At 35.4% G+C, this 25,309-nt stretch overlaps 1 long non-coding RNA gene across 1 annotated transcript in view; it reads right to left on the bottom strand.

Annotated features, from left to right (window-relative positions):
- Positions 1-1,059: 1,059 nt before the first annotated feature.
- LOC118005141 overlaps positions 1,060-25,309 on the bottom strand; it is a 181,044-nt gene continuing 156,794 nt past the window's right edge. Inside the window, exons 3-5 of the long non-coding RNA XR_004677774.1 lie at positions 8,078-8,224; positions 6,250-6,323; positions 1,060-1,079 (exon numbers count right to left, since the gene is read on the bottom strand). This is a non-coding gene — a long non-coding RNA (uncharacterized LOC118005141). The remainder of the gene's footprint in view (positions 1,080-6,249; positions 6,324-8,077; positions 8,225-25,309) is intronic.

Genomic DNA, 25,309 nt, shown 5'->3' with positions numbered 1-25,309 from the left:
TCTACTTGAAATAATTAGATAATCTAAAACTGAGAAATAAGCACTTTCCTCATTGTTTTTCCCTCTTCTTTATTTCTATCAGCCCCAGGAGATCACAAACATTTGTCCTTAGGGCAATATCAGCAGTTAATGATTCATGTTCAAAGGCTCAACGTTGTCTAATTAACAAAAAGCAATGTTTTACAGAAGGCATTTTTGCTTTCAAGTTAATAGCACACAGTATATATACACAAATACTGGATTGCATGCAAGTCTCCAAGCTTCTGGTATGCTATTAAATCAAAACTTTCCAGCTTCATTTTATCTGACCCAAACTTCAAATCATTAAAAATGTACCACTTTCATTTGTTCCATTCTGATTTATTGGTGCCTTTACAGCACAGTTCACACATCACATCCTCCTACAATATGCTCATAAAAATCACTTTTCAGTTATTATTAAAATATGCACTTGATTAATGAAAATAATATTAGCATATTTTCCATGAAGTGTATTCTTAATAGTATCCATCATTAACAAAATCAGAATCTTTTAAATAGTCCAATCATCCTTTTAATGTAAATGATGCCATAGGCTAAGTATTTCCTTAATAGCAGACTTTTGGTAAAACTTCTAGTTCTTTATCACTATGACATCATGAATTTTTATAAAGAGGTTGACTTTTAAATGATAAATATTGACATTTCTAAAAATACCAGTAGCTCTGAAATCAGCAACAATCCAAACACAACAGATAAAACTTTTGTAGATTCATCATGGTCTTAGATTTCAAACCAAAGTTAATCCCAAGGAATTAAGTGCTTGTTCTTCCACAATGCCTGAATACTGTGCATGTCCAGTTACTATAACTACTCACTTTCTTGTATGGGTCCACACTAGCAGCAGGGATTGTATCTTTGCAACTTCCTAATGGTTACAGCATTATGGTTAAGAACATATACTTTCAACTGAAAGCTGTCTTAGTTTGAATTTAGTCTTCATGCTTTCTACCTTATGTAACTTAGATGAGTTACTTAAATTCTAAGTGTAGTTTCCTTACCTGATAAATGAGCATGCGGGTATCTATTCTCTCATAAAGCTGATGGAAAGAATAAAGGAGATATATTTAGAATGACTTGGTTAATATTCACCAAACATTATTTATTGTTATTTGCACCCCTAGGATCCACAACCCAGGAATGAAAATATAATAATTCATGTTTATTAAAAGAATAAATTACTAAATTAGTAAGACAAGTACTAGTATTCTTGTTTATAGATGAGTTAAACCTTCTTCAGCAAAGTAAAAGAACGTGCCCAGTGTCGGCCAGCTAGTAAATGGCAGAACTGGTTTTCAAACTTTGGTCCATTTATTTCCAAACTGTAACAGAAGACTTGCTGTCTCCTAGAGAGATCTCTGAGCTTGCTATTGGTTGAGACAATGCTTAAGTTTCAAAAATGAACCAAGTAGACTTTTTTTTTAAAAGAATGATTAAAAACTTATCAGGCAGAAATGTCATGGGCCTCTTTCCCAAATCACTGCTAATTTATCTGCTAAGGAGCAATAGCTGTGAAATTGGGACTTTGTTCCCAAATACTCTCCCTAACTCAGAAAAATGGGGGCAGATGATATTCTGACAGCTAACTTTCCCACGTAAGTCTCTGCCACTCTCAATCTTTGTCAAAATGGGTTTCTCATAATTAAGAATCATGATTCTCAGAGGAAACAAGCGGCAACTCAATAGCTCAAACCCTGCTGAAAATTCTATTGAATATTGAAGTGCCCACACACTTGAGCATTCTTACTCATTTCTCCAATCCCAAAGGCTTTGCTTTGTGAAGAGAGGAAGAAAACCATCTATATAAGAGCACTTTAAGTAGGTGTTCTCATTCCTCAGTGATAATTACTTGAGTTACTACCTTATACCACTGCTATGAAGAAAAGAACATTTTATGAGAAAGAAATGAATTCATTTCTTAACTCTAGGTAGGTGAAATCCTTCATATTTGTTCATTTAGTAGAAGTTATTACTAAGATTGATGTTCTTAATACATACGTTGTACAGAAGATCCAGTTTTCACTATGAAAGCCCGGCTACTTTACCACCCTAATAGATATGTAACTTTTCTTCACTGGTCTCAGAATTGAGGCTACAACTTACATGTAAGAGTTTTTAATTGTACTTGATCTATCTACATTTAAAGACTTCATCTTCAAAGCATATGCTTATAAGATTTATCTTTTCCTTTCATACCTCGTATTCATCAAAGAGAATTGAGTTTCATTCTCCCAGAATTAAAAGAGATGATATAATTTAAAATATTAAAGAATTAGGCATTAAAAAGCTGCCTGAAAAATGTGGTGGGTGGGGTTCATGCATGCACTCATTAATAAGTAAGTATTAAGTTGCTATAACATGCAGGAGGCATGTCCTGGAGATAATGAGACCTTAGTCCTAAACTCCCCTATAGTCCTAATTTTTACAACAATGTAACAATGTCTCTAAGACATTTGGAGATTGAAAGATAATTCTAGACCAATCTATTTGTTTTTGTTGAAGGTAACAAAGGAAGATTCCTAAACATTCAAGTTTCACAAAATATAACTCCCAGATACCCTGATCTGAGAAGTCATTGGGGAGTCAGAATGGAACCAAAGTTTAGAAAGAAAAACTACCAACTATTTAATATCTGTACTCTCTCTATGCCTTTCCTCCTATTAATAAGTGCTTATCCCTAAAAAACAAACAAAAAACCTATTTCCTCACCTTCTTACAGACTTTTTCTGCAATAAATGTGTCTCTTGCATTATTTTCAATAGCATACAAACATGCTTTATATCACCCATGGAAAGAAATGTATGTATGTAGAACTGGGGGGACTGGATTGCATTATTCCTTCCAAGTATTCACTACCTGTTCCTTAGAATGTTGAGTATATACACTTATCCTTTACCATGCGAGGTACATACAGTGCCTTCTGGAGGAGAATACTTGTCTACTTCATCGTCATTGGGCTTAGCCATGTAACTTGTTTTGGCCAATGGAATGTGAACAAACATCAACTATGGCAAGTGCCAGCTAAAGATTTGAGACATGGATTAGTATAGTTCTGTCTCTTGCTCCCTCCTTCTTCCATCAAAAGAGCATGTCCCAGGTTGGGAAATCTCTGTCAGCTTGTTTCCAGAAATCAGAAGATCCATGGTGTAGGGTGATAGCTGACCTCTAGCTACTGAATTAATGTAATCAAGTTCTGTTTGATTTTATTTGGTCTTTGTCACTGCGGTATAACCCCATTCACCTCTACCCATCCATATATATCTCTGCTCTGCTTCCTAGCAAAATTCTTGAAAAAAACTCTATACAAATATATTTCTACTTCTTCACCTCCTATCTTCCTCTTAATCCTCTACAATCAGGCTTTCCACCCCACCTCTCAATTCCACTGAAATCACACTTAGCAAAGTGTTTTCCATATTTCCAACTCAAATGATTATTTCTCTATCCTTGTCTGGCTTGACCTCTCAGCAGCATTTAGCGTGGTTGTCCACTCCCTCCTTTTTGAAATATTCCCATCTCTTTATTTCTCCTGACTTGCCTTCCATCTCACTGGCCATTCCTTCTCAATCACTTTTGCTAGTTCTCTCTCCTCTTTCTAATCACTGAAATGTGAGTACACCAAAACTTGTCCTTGGTCTTCTTTTCTGTTTATACATTCTCCCAAACAATCTCATCTGGACCTTGGTTTTAAATATAATCTATATGACAATGACTTTTTAGTTTTAACTTCTCAGTTTAGCTCAAAATTCATCTATCCAACTATTTACTTGACATCCTCATCTGTGTGTCTACAGGCATTTCGATCTGAACTTGGCCAAAAGACTGTTGGATTTTTCCACCCTGTAGATCTTTCCCTCTCACAATTTTCCCCATTTTGGCAAGTGGCATCACTGTTATGGAATGAATTTTTCCCCCCAAAATCCACATGTTGAAATGCTAACTGCCAATGTAATGATAATAGGAGGTAGGGCCTTTGGAAGGTGATTAGGTCATGAGAGTGGAGCTCCCATGAATGAGATCAGGGCTCTTATAGGAGGAGACACAAGAGAGTTTACTTCCTCTCCCTCCCCTCTGCCATGTGAGGATACAAGGAAAAGATATCCATCTGAACACCAAGAAGAGTGTCTTCACCAGACACTAGCTCTGATAGTGCTTTGATCTTGGATTTCCGAGCCTCGAGAACTGTGAAAAATAACTGTATGTCTTTTAGGCTATTCAGTCTCTGGTATTTTTGTTACGGCAGCCCTGAATGACATTCACTATGCGCATAGTTTGATTAAGCCAAAAACTGAGATCAGGATAATACGCCTCCAAGTGAGAGGTGCTGAAGATTGCCAGTAAACCACCAGAAGCTAGGGAAGAAGCATGGAACAAATTCTTTGTGACAGCCATCAGAAAGAACCAACCCTGCTGACATTTTCATCACAGACTTCCAGCCTGCAGAACTACAAGACAATACATTTCTGTTGTTTAAGCCACTCAGTTTGTAGTATTTCATTACAGCAGTCCTAGCGAACTAATGCAAGTCTCCATCCTGCCAAGTTGTTGGGAGATTCAACCTATACCATTAGAAGCATTCCCTCTGCTCCCACCCACCCCCACCCCACCCCCGCTCTAGAGGTCTTTTCAGGTTCCTATGTGGCCAAAGAGCTGACTCTGGGAAAGTGTGTCTAGGTCATCCTCTGACCAGCCTACCTACAGATCCCACAGTCTGGACACACCACCAAACCTTTCTGAGATCCCACCACCTGGCATGCAACTAAGCTTAGGGTGCTGGTCTCCGATATACTTGGGTCCACCATCCTCCACCCCATTCTCACTCTCAGGGAAGTTTACATCTCTCTCTTGCTTCTGCCACCTCTTCCTCGAAAGTAATCACAAAAGCTAAGTGAAAAGACTGCCTTCAACCAATTTCTGTATTAGGCCTAGGAAATACCCTTGAGACAAAGAACACAAAAGACTTGGATACATTGTAAAAAAAAAGAGACCAACATTTATAAATATCACACATATAGCTCGGAGTAGTTCTGATTCTTTCACATCAGCCAAAACAAAACACAAACTAATATCTCAATAATTTATCCTGCCAGAGCAGAGATGTCTAGGCAAGACTTTTATTTAACCTCGTAATAGCTTCGTTATACAGATCGCACACCAAGATGGTCACCCTGTGATGAGCTCACAACTAGAATCCAGCTGTCTTAAGATCAGAATACCAAACGGACCATGCAGGAAATCCTTCAAAGGATTCAACAAGCTGCAAAGCAGAAAGAATTCAAGTTGTTTCTGGACACCCGGTTATTTCTTCTGTCTCCTCCCATACTTTCTTCCTCCCTTATCACCTCAGTTTTGACCTTTTACCAAATAGTATACAATTATAAGAGGTCAAATAGCATGCTCTACTTTAGTAAGTTCCTTCAGCTGTTTTTATTCTCTGCTCACAGAAATGTCCTACTTACTATACATTGCAAAGCTCCTCTGTTTCAGGAAATAAATCTGGTTGCTGCCTGATGGTACATCCATTATAATGCTGTTGTTCCTGAGAATAAAGGTGCTCCAAGGTAATAAAGAGCTGGGTAGTTTTCTACTGAAACAGAAATACACAGCCCACTGTTCTCCCATTAAAAAAAGAAATTTTTCGGGACGCCTGGGTGGCTCAGTCATTAAACGTCTGCCTTCGGCTGAGGTCATGATCCCAGGGTCCTGGGATCGAGTCCCGCATCGGGCTCCCTGCTCCTTGGAAGCCTGCTTCTCCCTCTGCCTCTCTCTCTCTCTCTGTCTCTCATGAATAAATAAATGAAATCTTTAAAAAAAAAAAAAGAAATTTTTCTTAATAAAATGATTTTGTGTGGATGCTGCAAGTTGGGACCTTGTCAAACTCATCAGTAATCTTTTGAATGACTCTAGATATTATTTCCGTTCTTCATGTAGGTACTTGGCATTCAGTGTTATAAAAGAAGTTAAGATGTATGTGTTGTTGTTTTTATACAGAAAAAAAATCTTTCAGGTAGGAATTTAATGTGTGTTTAGTAGTTTTACCTATAGATGTACTATAACTACCAAGAAGCAGGTAGCCTGTTGTATTTTATGGCTCTTCTTTCTAGTTCTAATAAGGAGCCATGTAATACCTATAAAGTATATTTTGCATTATTTTACTTAAAAGGAATTATTAATCAATATATGAGGAAGGGAAGATTACTGGAAACTTACATGTTTTCCCACACCAACTTTTCATAGTAGGAATTCGTAATCTGCATCTCAATGCCCCAGCCTGCAGGAACGAACTGCAGGAAATCTAAATATTATTCTTACTGTTCAGAAATAAAAGGAGGAATAAATTTTGTTGATTCTATAATAGGGAGAGATGAAAAGCTGCAGCATTTTAAATTTAAGTGGTCCACATATTAGGCCCAAACTATTATAGCATTTTTAAGAATTTCAAAATCCATCATCCTCATAGTTAAGACGAATTTCCAAATGCCCTTGGTTTGAGACTGATCACATAACACTCGAAAGATTGGGAGTCATGGGTCTAAAGAAGAATTTAAAAGTCTTTTAATAAAAAATCAGGAATTATATAAAAGGAGTTTTTTTAAACATCAAATCATCTCCAAAGTATAAAGAGCACATTGTAGAATGATGAATTTCCAGAGTCAACTAAAAAATATATCCTTAGATGTTTTGCTCTTTGCTGTGGTTGAAGCTTTACACTTAACAAACCAATTAGAATACAAGAAAATTAGTAAGATTTTCTAACAACATCCTGAATACTGATAATAAACATGGGTTTCAGTGCAGACTATTCTCATAAAAATAATGGTTTCAGTTATTTCAGACTGTTTTCTGTGTTGAATACAGCCCATGTGCTGCACAGCAATGATCTATAACTGTGCTTTTGCTTTTCATGTGTCTGGATATGAGTCCATTTTCAAAGTGATACTGATGAGATCTATGATGCATCACTGCTTTTGGAAATGTTGGAAGCTCTAATGATATCAACACTGGTTGCCATCTTTGAAATGACACAGCATTGAGCAGTAATAATGTAACTTAACTGTTAGTGTAATTGCCAAAGCATTAGTGTGCCCGATGACTCCCTTCATCTTTCACATTAATACCCTGCAGATAGCAGAGCTCTATGATCTTACGTATTAGGGAGATACAGTGTCACCCAGAGGACAAAACTGTCTTATAAAACTTTGTAATCTTCCTCCCCATGACTATTTCCACCTGACCATCACTCCCAGGATATCTGACACCCCATAATGAAGGTATTATTGTCCTCATTTTATTGGTGTATAAATTGAGGCTCAGATCTGTAAGGTAACTTCCTGTGACCACTAATAAGTGACAGAGCTAGGATTAGAACTTAGGTCTGTCTTTCAATAAAAGCCATTCATTTTAGACTATTCTAAACCTCCTACTTTATTTCATGTCACTTCATACAATGTTGCAGATGGGGTGGCAATAGGCAGGACAGGTAAAAAATTATAAAGAAGCACATTCATCCTTTTTTCTATCCATGGCCCTCCAGATTCTCTAAGCCCAGATACACACCTCCTCTCATCAAATCCACTCTAAGAAAAAATATATCTGCCATTTAAATATTACCATTAATTTCCATCAATAATCCAGATTTTAGATCTGTAAAGGATGGCAGAAATCATTGTTTCTGAACTCACTCATCTTAGAGAGGTAGAGAACAAACCAGAGAAAGGTTAAGTGACCTCCTTGATTTTGGAGTTAATTATCTGCAGAACAGAGACAAAAGTTCTGCCTCCTGACTCCCAACTCAGGACTCTATCCACTATAACTCCTCAAAGGTGTTTTCCAATAGAGTTTTTCTTTACTTAGAAAAGGAAGGGATCTGACCTCAAAGGAATTTCACACATTAAGGACTAAATGGAGAAAGCATATTGGAAGACAGAAACTCTGCATGAATCCCTTAAACAACATTTGTAGGTGGCTCCTAACCCTCCTGTGTTAAGACCAGCCCTGCAGAGGGAACCCTTGGGGAGCATGGGGGAATCTGTCTCACCTGACAATAGTATGCAGGAATGTCCTCTTTGTCACACCTCCACACTCCTCCTGCTTCCTTTTAAAACAGCAACTATCTCTTCCCTCTCTTCTTTTCTCAACAGGAATCAACACAATCATTGTATTAAGGCCCCACTGGAAGCCACCACTGTGTGAAAACAACAACAACAATAAAATTTAAAATTGATCATTTCTAGTTGAAGGAAGAAAAGAACAGACTTTTCTTTCTGACTGTGTTCATTATCATAGGTTCCAATTTGTCTCAAATTACAAGGAAAAATATATTGAAATCTATGGCTGGATCCCCAGGTGTAACATTTCATTTTTTTAAATCACTATGAAATTGAAGCCATTTTTTTTTGTTAAGTATTTTTGGCTCCAGCCCTAAAGTACTAAGTCTATTATGCTGTGTTTAGTCACCCAGATAGTTGATTATATTCAGCCTATCGTTGTTTTTACTCTCAATCTTTATGTCCTACATAAACATGAGGCTCTAAATATCTGTGGTTTTGAGAGCTGCTGGCCTGTTCAAATAGCCATGCGCAGTCTGCTCAGGGCTGGTTCTGTTTTTCTGGGTCTGTATCTACAAGGTCCAATCAAGGAGAAGGGTGAGACAGTCATCTGGATACTCTTGGGGCAGGGGGGTGGTGAATATGGAGGAAAATGAAGAAGAGTGTTCAGAAAGGAGGGAACCACAAGGGCTTGAATATTCAGATTGGCCAGCCTCATCACTCTCATTTCATGTGTAATTCTTCAGCTTCTGAAACAGTAGATAGAGTTACATGAAAGTCAGAGGCAGAAGAAACCTGATAATTCAGAGCTAAAATAAACTAAGAAGCTAATTCAACCTCTTTGTTTTACAAATAACACATCTAAGACCTAGAGAAAGGAAATGAGGCCTCTATCATAACTTAACTCACAGAGCTAAGATTCAAAAACATATGTTCTAACTCCCAGTTCTATACTTTATAACACTGATATCTTAGTTTAGATTCTCCCAAAAGCAGAGTCTGAGAAAAGGACTGGATACAGGTAGTTTATTTTGGAAGTAATCACCAAAAAAAAAAAAAAAAAAATAGAAATGAGGCAGGGAAAGAGGGAAAAAGAAGATACAGCATTGATCTTGTTACTTCTGTGGATTCCTAGAACCCAATCCCACTGGAGATCCTCTGGAATTATAGAAAATGTGTCTTAAGAAACGTGCTTCCACAAAATGGAAGACACTTACTGTAGAAGCTTGACCTCAGAGGAATGAACTACTCTGAATTTTCAGGTTGCCTATTCTGTGCTAAGCAAACCCTAGTTGAGAGAAAGCCCAGCAACTGCCAAGCAGAGAGACACAGCAGGATGCTTGAGTTGGCCACTTTAAGCAACCTTCCATCAGAGTAGCAGTTGAAATCAGGCAGAACAAGAGGTTGTATAATAAGCCACCAAAAGGTCTACCACAAATGGTTTTAATCTATGTTGCCTAGAGCTTTAGGATTGTTCTACAAAAAATCTCCAGGAGTTGCTGAGGGAGGCATGGGAAAGCCACATGGTAAGATGTGAAGTCTTCTATCTCTGCTCCACTCAGAGAAGATCTATAATTATCTATTTTAGGGGCACTGCATGAGATTATCATTTGGAAGAAGTGGGAGTTTACTTGTGTATTAGTCAAGATTCTTTACTTCTATGTGTAAAACCAAATCAAACTAGCTTGAGAAAAAAGAAGTTCATATAACTGAAAAGTCAAGGGCTAATCTGGAGCTTTAGGCATAGTTGGATTCAGAGTTCAAACAAAGTTGTCTGGGCTCTATCTTATGTATGTGTCCATTTCATTCTGTCTTACTCCATAGGGACTTTTTTCTGCAAAGTAAAAGACAATGGCTGTCAACAGCTCCAGGGCTATATCATACCCCCTTGGCAATAGCACCAGGAAAAGAGAGCTTCCTCCTTCTAGGGTTCATACAATCATAGAAAAGGAATCAAATGTCCTGCTTCATCTGATCATCCCGTGGACCAATCACCATTGTCTAGGACAGTTACTCTAAAACTTCAGCATGCATCAAAATCACCCACGGGATTTGTCAAAAACATTCAGAGTGCCCTATCACCAGAGTTTCAAATTTAGTAGATTTAGAATAATTCCAAAAAATGTGCATTTTTAACAAGTTCTAGATGATGCTTATACTGCTGGTCCAGGGACTATATTTTGTGTACCACTGGCTGCAGAAATAAGGTACTCATAGTTAAATCAAGTCATTGAGCCAGTCCAGATTACAAGAAGGTATGGTCAGGGGAAAAATAGATTCTGCCCATTGATGGAAAGAGGGGCAAAGAATATACTACAATATATTAATTTAATATACTATAATATACGTTAATATACTATAGGGGACATGATGAAGAGGCCTAACATAAGGGTAACTGTATCTTAGAAGGTAAGAGGAAAGAGAATAAAGTACCAATGTAAAGAGATGATGGCTGAGAATTTTCCAAAAGTAATGGAAGACATTAATCCATAAAACCAAAAAGTGCTATAAGTTCCCAGAAAGATAAATATAAAGAAAACCTCATCTAGGCACATCACAGTAAAACTGCTAATGAAAGAGAAAAAGCAAATAAAATCTTAAGTTGCTAAAGAAAAATATTACCTTCAGAGAACAATAACACTGAAAAGTGACTTCTCAAAATAAGTGATAAGATCTAAGAAAAAATAGGATGACATATTTGGAATTCTAAAGTAAAAGAATTTATAAACTCAAAATCTATTCAGAGCAAAAAATCCTTCAAAAATGAAAGCAAATTAAAAACATTTCCAGACAAAGAAAAAATAGGTAGCATGGAGATAAAGCTATACCCAGAAGAAAACTTTTTAGCCTTAGAATGCATTTATTTGAAAAGAAGAATGGCTGAATGTTAATGATTTAAGATTCATCTCATGAAATTAGGTAAACAAACATCAAATTAACTCCCTCAAAGTATGAGGAAGGCAGTAAATAAAAACACATTCAATGGAAAACACATTCAGTAAAGCCAAATAATGGTTCTTTAAAGTAATGAATAAATTTGATTAACACCTAAAAAAGGTGACTGAGGAAAAAAGTGATGACATAAATTTCTAACATCAAGAATAAAAAATTGTGACATCAGTACAAATTTTATAAATATTAAAAATATAACAAGGTTATATAATGAGCAACTCCATGCCAAAGAAAAAATTGAAAGTTTAAATTAAATGCACCAATTCCTAGAAAAGTACAGCTTACAAAAACCACTCAAAGTCCAAGACCAGATGGCTTCACAGAGGTCTACCAAACATTTAAAGAAGAGTTAGTACCTATCCTTCTCAAATTATTCCAAGAAACTGAAAAGGAAGGAATACTTTCAAACTCATTTTATGAGGCCATCATTACCCTGATACCGAAAGTAGACACACCACACAGAAAGAAAGAAAGAAAGAAAGAAAGAAAGAAAGAAAGAAAGAAAGAAAGAAAGAAAGAAAGAAAGAAAGAAAGAAATGAAAAGAAAGGAAAAGAAAGAAAAGAAAAGAAAGAAAGGAAAAGAAAGAAAAGAAAGGAAAAGAAAAGAAAATTACAGGCCAATATCCTTGATGAACATAGTGCAAAGATCCTTGACAAAATATTAGCAAACTGAATTCAACATTACATTAAAAAGATCATACACCATGATCAAATGGGATTTATTACTATCCAAAACAATCTACATATTCAATGCAATTCCCATCAAAATACCAAAAGCATTTTCACAGAACTAGAACAAGGTATCCTAAAATTTGTATGGAACCACAAAAGATACCAAATAGCCAAAGCAATCTTGAGAAAGAAGAAAAACTCTGGAAGTATGCTCCCGGATTTCAAACTATATTACAAGGAATAGTATTGGCATTAAAACAGACACATAGACCAATGGAATAGAAAAGAGCCCAGAAATAAACCCACACTTATATGGTCAATTAATCTATGACAAAGGAAGTAAGAATATACAATGGGGAAAAGACAGTCACTTCAATAAATGGTGCTGGGGAAACTGGATAGCTACACGTAAAAGAATGAAAATAGATCACTGTCTTACACCTCTTACAAAAATAAATTCAAAATGGATAAACACTTGTATGTAAGACCTGAAACCATAAAACTCCTAGAAGAAAACATAGGTAGTAAGCTCTTTGACATTGGTCTCAGCAATATTTTTTTGGACCAGCCTCCTTGGGTAAGGGCATCAAAAGCTAAAATAAACAAATGAAATTATGTCAAACTAAAAAGATTCTGCACTAGGGCACCTGGGTGGCTCAGTGGTTAAGTGTCTGCCTCTCTCTCAGGTCATGATCCCAGGACCCTGGGATTGAGCCCCACATTGGGCTCTCTGTTCAGCGGGGATCCTGCTTCTCCCTCCTCCACTCCCCCTGCCTGTGTTCCCTCTCTCGCTGTGTCTCTCTGTGTCAAATAAATAAAGTCTTTTAAAAAATAAGTAAAAATAAAAATAAAAATGTTCTGCACAGTGAAAGAAACCATCAACAAGGTGGAAATGCAACCGACTGAATGGAAGGAGATACTTACCAATAATATATCTGATAAGGAGTTGATATCTAAAACATAAAGACCTCATAAAACTCCATAGCAAAAAAAAAAAAAAAAAACAACCCAATTAAAACATGGGCAGAAGAGCTGAATAGACATTTTTCCAAAGAAAATATATAGATGGCCAATAGGCATGTGGAAAGATGCTCAGCATCATTAATTATCCAGGAAATGCAAATCAAAACCACAATGAGATATCACATCACACTTGTCAGAATAGCTATTATCAGAAAGACAAGAATAACAAGTGATGGCAAAGATGTGTAGAAAAGGGAACCCTTGCACACTGTTGGTGAAAATATAAATTGTGTAGCCTCTATGGAAATAGAGATTCCTAGAAAAATTAAAAATAGAACTATCATCTGATACAGCAATTCCACCTTTGAGTATTCATCTGAAGAAAACAAAAACACTAATTTAAAATGGGATATGTACCCCTATGTTCACTGCAACACTATTTATAATAGCTGAGATATGGAAGCAAACTAAGTGTCCATCAGTAGATAAATAAAGAAACACATTCACAATGGAATGGAATCTATTACTCAGCCACAAAAAATGAAATCTTGCCATTTGTGGCAATATGGATGAACCTACAGGGTATTATGCTAAGTAAAATAACTAAGAAAAAGGCAAATACCGTATGATTCCACTTGTATATGGAATCTAAAAAACAAAACAAATGAACAAACAAAACAGAAACAGACTTATAGAGAAAACAAAATGTTGGTTACCAGACCAGAGGAAGAATAGGGGTAGGCAAAATAGGTGAAGGGGATTAAGAGGTATGGGCATACCTCTCTTCATTGTATTTTGTTTTACTATGCTTCACAGATAATTGCATTTTTAACAAATTGAAGGTTGTGGCATCCTGCACTGAGCAAGTCTATTGACACCATTTTTCCAACAGTATTCGCTCACTTTATGTCACTGTGTCACATTTTGGTAATTTTCACAATATTTCCAACTTTTTCATTATCATTTGCTGTGAAGATTTTTTTTAAGATTTTATTTATTTGAGAGAGAGAGAACGTGAGCACAAGCAGGGGAGAGGGGCAAAGGGACAAGCAGACTCCCCACTGATGAGGGAGCCCAGTGAGGGGTTAGATCCCAGTACCCTGAAATCATGATCTGAGCCGAAGTCAGACACTTCACCGACTAAGCCACCCAGGTGCCCCTGTTGTGGAGATCTTTGAAACAGAGATTACAATTCACTAAAAACTTAAATGACAATTAACATTTTTTAGTAATAATGTATTTGTTCATTAAGGTATACACATTGTTTTTTAAGACATAATGCTAGTGCACATTTAATAGACTACAGTATAGTATAAACATAACTTTTATATGTACTGGGAAGCCAAAAAATGCACTTAACTCACTTTATTGTGATACTTGCTTAATGCGTTGGCCTGCAACCAAACATGCAATATCTCCTAGATATGCCTGTACAAACTTCCAGTTATAAAATAAATAAATCATGGGGATATAATTTACAGCATTGGAATTATAATCAATAATATTGTAATAATTTTGTATGATAACAGGGTAATGAGAATTATTGTGGGGATCATTTTGTAATGGATAAAAATACTGAATCACTATGATACACACATGAAATGAATAGGCTACTATATGTCAATAATATTTCTTTTTTTAAAGATTTATTTATTTTAGAGAGAGAGAGAGTGAGGTGGGAAGGGCAGAGTGAGAGGGAGAGTCTTTTTTTTTTATTTTATTTTATTATGTTATGTTAATCACCATACATTACATCATTCGTTTTTTTTTTTTTTAAAGATTTTATTTATTTATTCATGAGAGACAGAGAGAGAGAGAGAGAGAGGCAGAGGGAGAAGCAGGCTCCCAAGGAGCAGGAAGCCCGATGCGGGACTCGATCCCAGGACCCTGAGATCATGACCTGAGCCGAAGGCAGACGCTCAACCATCTGAGTCACCCAGGCGCCCCACATCATTCGTTTTTTAATGTAGTGTTCCATGATGCATTGTTTGCGTATAACACCCAGTGCTCCATTCAGTACGTGCCCTCTTTAATACCCATCACCAGGCTAACCCATCCCCCCAACCTCCTCCCCTCTAGAACCCTCAGTTTGTTTTTCAGAGTCCATCGTCTCTCATGGTTCATCTCCCCCTCCAATCTCCCCCCCTTCATTTTTCCCTTCCTACTATCTTTTTTTTTTAACATATAATATATTATTTGTTTCAGAGGTACATGTCTGTGATTCATCAGTCTTACACAATTCACAGTGCTCACCATAGCACATACCCTCCCCAATGTCTATCACCCAGCCACCCCATCCCTCCCACCCCCCAGGAGAGAGTCTTTTTTTTTTATTCTTATGTTAATCCCCATACATTACATCATTAGTTTTAGATGAAGTGTTCCATGATTCATTGTTTGTGCATAACACCCAGTGCTCCATGCAGAATGTGCCCTCCTCAATACCCACCACCAGGCTAACCCATCCTCCCACCCCCCTCCCCTCTAGAACCCTGTTTGTTTTTCAGAGTCCATCGTCAGGAGAGAGAGTCTTAAGCAGACTCTGTCTTGAGCACAGAGCTTGACCTGGGGCTCAAACCTATGACCCTGAGATCACAACCTGAGCCAAAACTAAGAGTCAGATGTTTAACCAACTGTGCCATGTGGCCACCCCAGTAATATTTCTATTTTTTAAAAGTAACTCAGAAAAAAAGCCCACTCAAGAAGAAATGAAAAATGTAAATATTTCCCTTTCTATTTTTTCAAAAATTGAATCCATAGTTTATAATCTTCCTACAAGGAGATCTCCAGGCCCTCTTGAATTTTTATAAATATTTAATGAAGAAATGATACTGATCTTACACAAACTCTTGCAGATATTAGAAAAAGTGAGAAACAAATAGTTACTCAACTTATTAGGCCAACCTAATATTATCCCAAAAAGTCACACCAAAAAGAAATACAAGTCAATCTCTGTTAAGAATATAAATGCATAGGGGCCTCTGGGTGGCTCAGTCAGTTAGGCAAAAAACTCTTGGTTTCAGCTCAGGGCATGATTTCATGGTTGTGGGATTGAGCCTAGCGACGGGCTCTGCACTCAGCACTGAGTCTGCTTCAAATTCTTTCTCTCCCTCCTGCTTGTGCTCTCTTTCTCAAATAAATAAATAAAATTTTTTTAAAAAAAAGAATATAAATGCATTCTATGAAATATTAACAAATTGAATCCAGCCACTCATAAAAAGGCTGCTGCATCATGACAAAGCTGAATTTCTCCCAGAAATGCAAGAATGGTTTCACTTTCAAGATATTAATCCATAAAATTCACCATATTAATAAAACAGAATAAAATCATATGATCATCTCAAGATGCAGATAAACCTTTTATAAAATTCAATACCTATTTAAGACAAAAACTCAATACACTAGGAATAAAAAGAAATATCCTTAATCTGACAAATGTTATCTACCAAAAAAAAAAAAAGTGGGGGCAGGAGGGAACTACAACAAACTTTATACCTAAATAGTAAAATACTGAAAGCTTTTCCTCTGAAATCAACAATGAGACAGGATTTCTGCTATCATCACTTTTACCCATCATTGTATCTGACGTCCTAGCCACAGCAATAAGGCAGAGGGAAAAGATATCATAATTGAAAAGGAAGAAATGAAAATTGTTATATGCAGATAACATGATCATGTGCACCAAAAGACCTGTGGATGATGGTCATAGAAGCACTATTTATATAACCAAATAACCTAAATGTCCATCAGCAATAGAAAAGATAAATAAATTGTGGTGTATTCATGTGATGGAATACTATACAATAATGAAAATAAACAAGTTACATGTGACAACATGAATGAATTTCATACATAATATAAACTATAATATTCACAAAAGAGTACATAGGGTAAGACTCCATTCATGTAATGGTCAAAAACAGGAAGAACTAATTAATGATGATAGCAGTCAGGATAATTGTTGATTCTGGGCATGGGAGGGTGCATGAGGAGGGTTTCAAGAATGATGATGTTTTATTCTCATCTGGGTGGTGATGAAATAGGTGTATTCACTTTGTGAAAATCCATTTACACTTTAAAAAAATATTTAGGCTACTTTAAGTATATATTATTTTGTTTACCACAATTAGAACCAACATAAAAACACATCTATGCACAGATAATCACACAAAGATAGAAAATGATTTTAAGTGCTATACTAAATTTACAAGCTTAAAAACAAAATGTTAATTAAATAACAGTATCCACAATATAAACAGTCAAACAACACTATAAAAGATCCCTTTAAATCATACTTTTTATGTCTATATTATATATTACCCTTCTTTAGGATTCATCCCCTAGTTCCTTGTTATTTCATGTTGAACAAAATCATTAAAATATATGTCAGCTCTTATACGCCTGAAGAATATGACCAACCTTCCTAGATATAGGGGAAAGAAATATAAAGTACCAAAGACTCCTTGGCTTTCCTTTTTGAACACGTGAACTTTAAGCATAGACTGATATCTATGTTAGCTTGGTTACAAACTAATCTTTTTTTACCTTTGAATTGAACATTATTGTTTTGAATTTGTCACTAAAACATTAAATAAAGGAGACTCCCAAAGATACATACTTTAAAATGTTTCAAGAATGGGAAGAATTGTTCATTTATGAGTTACTTTTTAATAAATAAGTGATTATTACAAGATCTGTGAGTTTATCTTACCTCCATCACTATTTCACTTTAGCTAAGTCATTTACCCCTTAGTTTCATCATCTATGAAACATAGAAATTGGATAAGGTGCCATTTAGCCTTAGCATTCTAAGTATAAAGCAAATGTTGACGAAGGTAAGGTTCCTACTCCAGTGAATTGGATTACCTTAGCTAATATTAAGCCTTGCATAGAATACACAACAAGATTTTGTTCATTAATTGTCCTTAAATATGTATCATTCATAACCTCGAAGTCATAATTACTAATTTATGATGCCAATTTAGTGATACTAATTTTGAAAGTCTCTTATTTAATATTTAAGATTATTAATTAATGTTAAGATTATCAAGTGGTTGTTTTATAGCTAGAACATATAATTGTGCTACAACTCTTTAGTATTTTAACTCTGAAAGACTGAAATTATACAACCTCTTTTTCCATTGTGTTTTTAGAGAGAATAATAATAATAATAAATAATATTCCCAGAGGAATGCTAGGTTTCTCATATACCCCTGATAATATTGATAAGAAATTCACAGTATACTTGGTAAGAAACAGAATGGCAGGAGGAAAAAAATCAATGATGCAATCAGAAGACAGCACTCTTCTAAGAGATGCTATGTTATTTTCAAACATGTCACCAATCTGTACAAGTTATTGTCAGGAACTGGTCTATCTCTCTGTAACAAGTGGCAACATTAAAAGAACCTGTTACAGTTCAAATTAGGAGATTAACAAGGTAAGAGAATTCAAGGTGGCAGTTATATAAAGGACAACTTGTATCAAAAATAACAAAATGTCTCAGAAGGGGCTCTGATCCACTGGAATGTTACTTGTAAACACAAAGAATGATAGATAATTACTGAGTTTTCTCTCTAGTTAGAATGTCTACATTAATGCAGCGTACTTGGCTCCCCAAGGGTATGGAGAGCAACATTAGATAACTAAGCAAAAGCAATATGTTAAAGAAACTGAAATTATATGAATACTCACATTTTTCAGCCCAAAATATTTCTGGTGTTAATATTAGAATGACCTAAAACATTCTGAGAGAATAAAATATTTAGAGTTGAAGATACCTTTGTGGCAAATACCCAAGTAAGTAAAGTGCCTCACCCAAGGTCATATAGCCACAGAGTGAAAAAAACAGGAATAGAACCTGTTACTAATAATAGGCACTGCTCAGTAGTTTTGACCTCCAAGTGGTCAGCAGGCAATAGACAAATAGACAAAAGAGAGACACATCTAGTACTGAAGATACTTTCTTTGTATTATTACACATAGGCAGACAAGGTCACATAACAAACCCTATCCAAAGGAGTAGCATATGAAAAGGTATATACATATAAAAAGCTATAAAAGGGTATGTGTGTGCTCATACATATACACATATATGCATACATATACCTTTACATATAAAAGATATTTTATTTATGTACATACCTATACCTATGCCTTTATATATATATACACCATATATATATACACCAATTTATATGTATATACCAATATATATATACATCTATATGTGTATATATAAAGATATCTATGTGTGTGTGTATGTATATACCTATAAAGGTATATGTAAACCACATCTCATAAAAAACACAGTAGGGTCCATTGCCAAGACAGGAAAAAGAGGTAAGTTTTTGATATCTCTTTTCAGAGATCTAAGGATCTTGTCTCACAGAAGATCGATATTGTTATAGCACTATTTAGTTAGGACTGGAAAATGTTCCCAGATGATTCCAAGTAGTTCTCACTTCTCTAGGTCAAAGATATCACTGAGATTCCTTACATCATTTCCATAATATTAGGAGACAAAATAATAGGTAACCCCCAAATTATATAAATTCTGCATAGCAAGAGTGGGGTAATAAAGAATACCAGCTCTAACTAATTTATTAAATCCACATCACAAAAGGAGAGTGTAAAAGTGTTCTAAAACAAACAAAAAAAATGTGTAGGAAATCATGCTAATGATTTAAAAAATAATTAAGATATCACCAAGATGTAAAAGCATATTAAAGAGAATGGAGAGGAATGAAAAGCACACCGAAGTAGGCTTGGAACGTCTGCTGATCCAGACTTCTGTGTTTTATGCCAGTTGCCTATTAGAACTCTTCCCAATTCTTTTTGAATATTCTCTTTTAAACCTGCTGAGCAGAATTCATTTTCTCACTCTTAACCTTGTGCTCTTTATGCTTTATCTTGCTGCTCTTTTCCTTTTGTCCATTGAAGATTAATATTAATCAAGGCTAAATTGTTCTGCCATTTAAAACTTTAAAAACACAAATAATTCAGTGGAAAATAGGTAAGTAATTAAAGATTTTTTTGAATTGTCAAGATAATTAACTCAATAATCCCCTCCATAAAAATACATACAATAATCCCTTCCATAAAAATACATAGGCTTCACCTTAGTAAAACTGTATCTGATTATTAAATCACTTACTATAAGCCATAGTACAGTGGTCCAATCTAAATCTTCCAGCCTTCTTGGTAAATGACACATCATAATTCAAACTAGTTTAAGCCAAATAAGGTAAGAGTGGCTCAATAGCCAGGCAATTCAGGTATAGCTATAGGTATAGGAGATCCAGAGGATACAAAAGATAATCAGAACACTCTCTTTTTCCATTTCCATTTTTCTGATACCACAGTATTGTCAGGGAAGCTCTATCCATATTGTGGCAAATATGAACAATAGAAACTTCCCACTTACGTCCTTTTAGCTTAGCAACCCTAGTGGAGAGAAAGCACCTCTTTCCAGAAGTTCCAGCAAAATGTGCCAGGACTGATGCTCCTTCGTCATCACCTGGTTTGGATCATGCACCCATCCTTGCCATAGCATATCAGTTTTCTCCTTGGTCCAATCTGAGTTTTTATGCTCTTTGGAGTCAGAAGATGGACTCAGGCCCACCCAAACTATACAGACTGACACCCAAATTTTACAGACTGATTGGAAGGAGGAGTAGTTCCCTCCTGCAAAAAAAAAAAAAAAAAAAAAAACCTGGTTCTCTTACCTAAAGAGAGAATAGATGCTGGTCACAGAGGCAACAAATAGAAATGTCCATTACAGAATATATACTGAAGGAAAAACATAAGAACCTCATGAAAATACATATGATACCATGGAATATTCCCAAAGATAATATTTAAAGACATATACTTTGTCCTATGGATGATCATTACTCCAACTTTTAGTACCTTACAAATAAAGATATCATCTTTGAAAGACTATAAACTTGATGTGCCAATTGGAAAATTATAAAATATTAACAACTTTTCATCCAAGGAACTAGAGAATCAGAACAATTTCAAATATTACTTCATAGGACTGTATAATTTTTTCTTCTTTAAAGATTTATTTATTTTAGAGAGAGGAGAGAGAAACCCTCAAGCAGACTCCCTGCTGAGCCCAGAGCCCGATGCGGGCCTCAATCTCAGGACACCAAGATCATGACCTGAGCCAAAATCAAGAGCTGGTCGCTCAACTGATTGAGCCACCCAGGTGCCCCAGGACTATATAACTTTTTAATTAAAAAATTCTTCATAGTTAATCATTTATGTAGTCAGCCATTTAAAAAAATGAACTGGCTTATATGGTTTCAGTGTTGCACTTAAATGACATCTATAGTTTTTTTTATGACTATTTACAGAGATCTTGAACTTCTTGTAAAATCTGCTACCATAGTAATCTCAGCAAATAATTAGCTCCTCAGGGAAAAATCCAACTCTTCATACTTTCAGTTGAAACAGAAAATAGCCTGTAGCTCTTCTTCCTAAATTATGATACATTTAGTATTTATACATTGCTGCTTACTACATTTGTAAGGAAAACCAAAATTTTTTTCTGAGAAATGCTTCCAGATATTGTATCCACCACTTCAAAATATTTAAAGATGAAAATCCATTTAATTTTAAATAATCTATTAACAGGATTAGGAAAATTAATACACCACAGAGTTTATAGTCTTGCAAATTATTTTAAAAATGAAAAGCCAGCTCTGTTCTTATCCTTTCATTTTACAATCCCTGTGGCTAGAAACAGACAACAAATTATATGCAATGAACATTATTTCTGTTTACTTGGGGCAAGTGACTATTTTCAAGCTAAAAGTATTAAATGTATCTCTCAATAGTTCATAAATAATAATACGAAGCATAAATACTGAATTATAATGCAAATATGTTTTATCATTTATTTATATTGTGTTTTATCCTAAAAGGTTTTTAAAGCAACTTAAAAGATGCAAAAATAGAAAAAAATAAACAAAGACAAAGCAAAAGGAAAATAGGTGTATAGAAGCAAACTGAAGCCAAGAATAAAGTTTGTACTCAATACACATACCATGAAGTTCACTTATAAGCTGTGCATGTTAATCTACATACTTTAGTTTCAAAACCACTGAAAAGAATAATTCTAGATTATCCTGATACAAAATAAAATACTGTTCAGCAAGTTGTAGATGAGAGGTACATGTATGCAAACATTAAAACCTGGCAAACCAAGTACGTATTACACTATATATCAAGAAATATATATTGGGGGTAGATAAATAGAGATAGATAAAAAAGAAAGAAAAAAAGAGGGGCACCTGGGTGGCTCAGTTGCTTAAGCATCTGCCTTTGGCTCAGCTTGATTCTGAGGTTCTGGGATCAAACCTCTCATTGGGCTCCCTGTTCAGCTGGGAGCCTGCTTCTCCCTCAACCTCTTGTGTTCTCTCCCCCTCCCCTGCTTGTGCTCTCTCTCTTGCTCTCTCTCAAATAAATTAATTAATCTTTTTAAAAAGAAAGAAAGTGCACATGATAATATTTATATCTTACTTTTTTTTTCAAGATTTTTATTTATTTGAGAGAGAGAGAGGGAGAGAACAAGTGGGGAGGAGGGACAGAGGGAGAGGGAGAAGCAGACTCCCTGCAGAGCAGGGAGCCCGACATGGGACTCTATCCCAGGACCCGGGGATCATGACCTGAGCCAAAAGCAGATGCTTAACTGACTGAGCCACCCATTCGCCCTATATCTTACTTTTTTTCGTTTGAGAGAGAGAGAGAGAGAGAGCACGAGTGGGGGAGGAGGGGCAGAGGGAGATGAGAGAGAGAAGCAGACTCCCCACTGAGCAGGGAGCCCGATGCGGGGCTTGATCCCAGAACTCTGGGATCATGACCTGAGCCAAAGGCAGATGCTTAATCAACTGAGCCACCCAGGTGCCCCTTTATATCTTACTTTGACTATATATAGGTAAAATTATTGCAAGGCTCTCCTCCAAATTATTTTTATGACTCTCAGTACTTATGGCTGGAAAGAAAATGAGGCATATTATGTTGAAAATAACCCAAAGGTCAAGGTCTAGAGATCTACATGTTGCATACTGAGATTGTAAATTTTCAACATCAAAAGCATTGAACATCATGGGTGATGGTGTTTTAGGCATAATCATGATAAAGTCTTTCTGTTTGGGCTAGTCTCCTACAAAACAGATTGTCTCTTTTTTTAGTAATTTATTTTTATTAACATATAATGTATTATTTGTTTCATGGGTACAGGTCTGTGATTCATCAGTCTTCCACAATTCACAGCACTCACCATAGCACATACCCTCCCCATAGTCTCTTATACAAGCTCAATAGAACCTTACTACAGAGTGGCTAGAAGAGCAAGCTCTGGCAAGAATGGTTCAACACTCAAAAATCAATTAATATAATCTATTGTATCAGTAGGCTAAAAAAAGAAAAATCACACAATCATATCAACAGATGAAGAAAAAGTATTTTACACAATCCAACACCCATTCATGATAAAAACCTTCAGTAAACTAGGAATAGAGAGGAACTTCCCAACTTGATGAAGAATGTCTACAAAATCCTACAGCTAACATCATACTTAATGGTGAGAAACAAAGCTTTCCAACTAAGATCAGGTATAAGGCAAGAATGTTTCCTTTCCCTACTCCTTTTCAACATTGTCCTGTAAGTTATAGCTAGTGCCTTAAGACAAGAAAAGGACATAAAGATACACAGACCGGGAAGGAAGAAATAAAATTGTCTTTGTTTGCAAATGACATGATCATTTATAAAGAAAATCTGAAAAACTGGATAAAAGACTCTGAAAGCTAATAACTGATAATGGCAAAGTAGCAGGATACAAAGTTAATATACATAACTTAATGTTTTTCTACATCTCAGCAATGAATAAGTAGAATTTGAAATTAATAATGCAATACTATTTACATTAGCACGCCAAAAATGAAAAGCTTAGGTATTAATTGAACAAAATATGTACAAGATCTATGAGGAAGACCACAAAACTTTGATAAAAGAAATCAAAGAAAAACTAAAGAAATGGTGAGATAGTCTATGTTCATGGAAGGGAAGACAATACTGTCAAGGTGTCAGTTCTTCCCAAATTAATTTATAGATTCATTGCAATCCCAAGCAAAATCTCAGTAAGTTATTTTGTGGATATTGGCAAACTGATTCTAAAGTTTAAATGAAGAGGCAAAAGACACAGGATAGCCAACACAATGTTGAAAGAGAATAACAAAATTGGAGGACTGACACCATCCAACTTCAAGATTTACTGTAAAACAATAGTAACTGACACAGTGTAGTATTAATAAAAGAATAAACAAATAGATCAATGGACCAGAACAGAGAGCTCAGAAACAAACCCACATAAATATAGTCAAGTGATCTTGACAAAAAAGCAAAAGTAATACAAGGGAGAAAAGAAAGTCTTTTCAACAAATTGTGCATTAACTGGGCATCACATATTAAAAAAATGAATCTGGACCTAGATCTTACACCCTTCAGAAAAACTAACTGAAAATGGATTACTGACCTAAATGTGAAATGCAAAACAATAAAACTCCTAGTAGATAACATAGTAGAAAACCTAGATGATCTTGGGTATGGCAATGACTTTTATATAACACCCAAGTCATGAACCATGAGAGAAAGAACTGATAAACTGGTCTTCATTAAAATTAAATATTTATGCTCTGTAGAAGACAATAGTTAATACAATAAAGACAAGCCACAGACAGGGAGAGAATATTTGAAAAGATATATGTAAAGGATTGGTATCTGAAATATACCAAAAATTCTTAAAACTCAACAATTAAAAAAAACAGTGCAATTAAAAAATGGGCTAAAGACCTGACACCTCTCCAAAAAAGATGAACTTATGGAAAATAAGTATATGAAAAGATGCTCCACATCATATGTTATCAGGAAATTACAAGTTAAAATAACCATAAGATAACACTACACACCTGTTAGACTGACCAAAATTTGGAACATTGACAGCACCAAATACTGGTGATGATGTGGAGCAACAGAAATTCTCACTTAATGCTGGTGAGAATGCAAAATGATACAGCCAGCTTGGAAGACAGTTTGGTGGTTTCTTATAAAACTAAATATACTCTTACCATATAATCCAACAATCATGCTCTTTGATATTTACCCAAAGAGTTGAAAACTTAAGTCTACATAAAAACATGCACCAGCTATTTATAGCAGGTTTACTTATAATGTCAAAACTCAGGAGCAATCAAGATGTCCTTCAGTAAGTGAATGGATAAATAACCTGTGGTACACCCAGACAAAGGAATATTATTCATTATTAACAAGAAATGATCTAATCAAACCACAAAAAGACATGGAAGAAATATAAATGCATACTATTAAATGAAAGAAGGAAATCTTATATGATTTCAACTATATGGCATTCTGGAAAAGGCAAAACGATGGAAACAGTAAAAAGATCAATAGTTGCCAGGGTTTGGGGACAGAAGAGGGATGAACAGACCAAGCACAGAGCAGTTTTATGGCAGTGAAAATATTCTATATGATACTATAATGATGGATACATGTCATTATACATTTGTCAAACCCATAAAATATACAACATCAAGAGTGGATCTTAA

Source organism: Mirounga leonina, unplaced genomic scaffold, assembly GCF_011800145.1.
Source record: "Mirounga leonina isolate KUSES-001 unplaced genomic scaffold, KU_Mleo_1.0 Mir_94, whole genome shotgun sequence".
Lineage (NCBI taxonomy): Eukaryota > Metazoa > Chordata > Mammalia > Carnivora > Phocidae > Mirounga > Mirounga leonina.
Note: the sequence above shows the minus strand (reverse complement) of the source record. Positions and strands in the feature narration are given on the sequence as shown.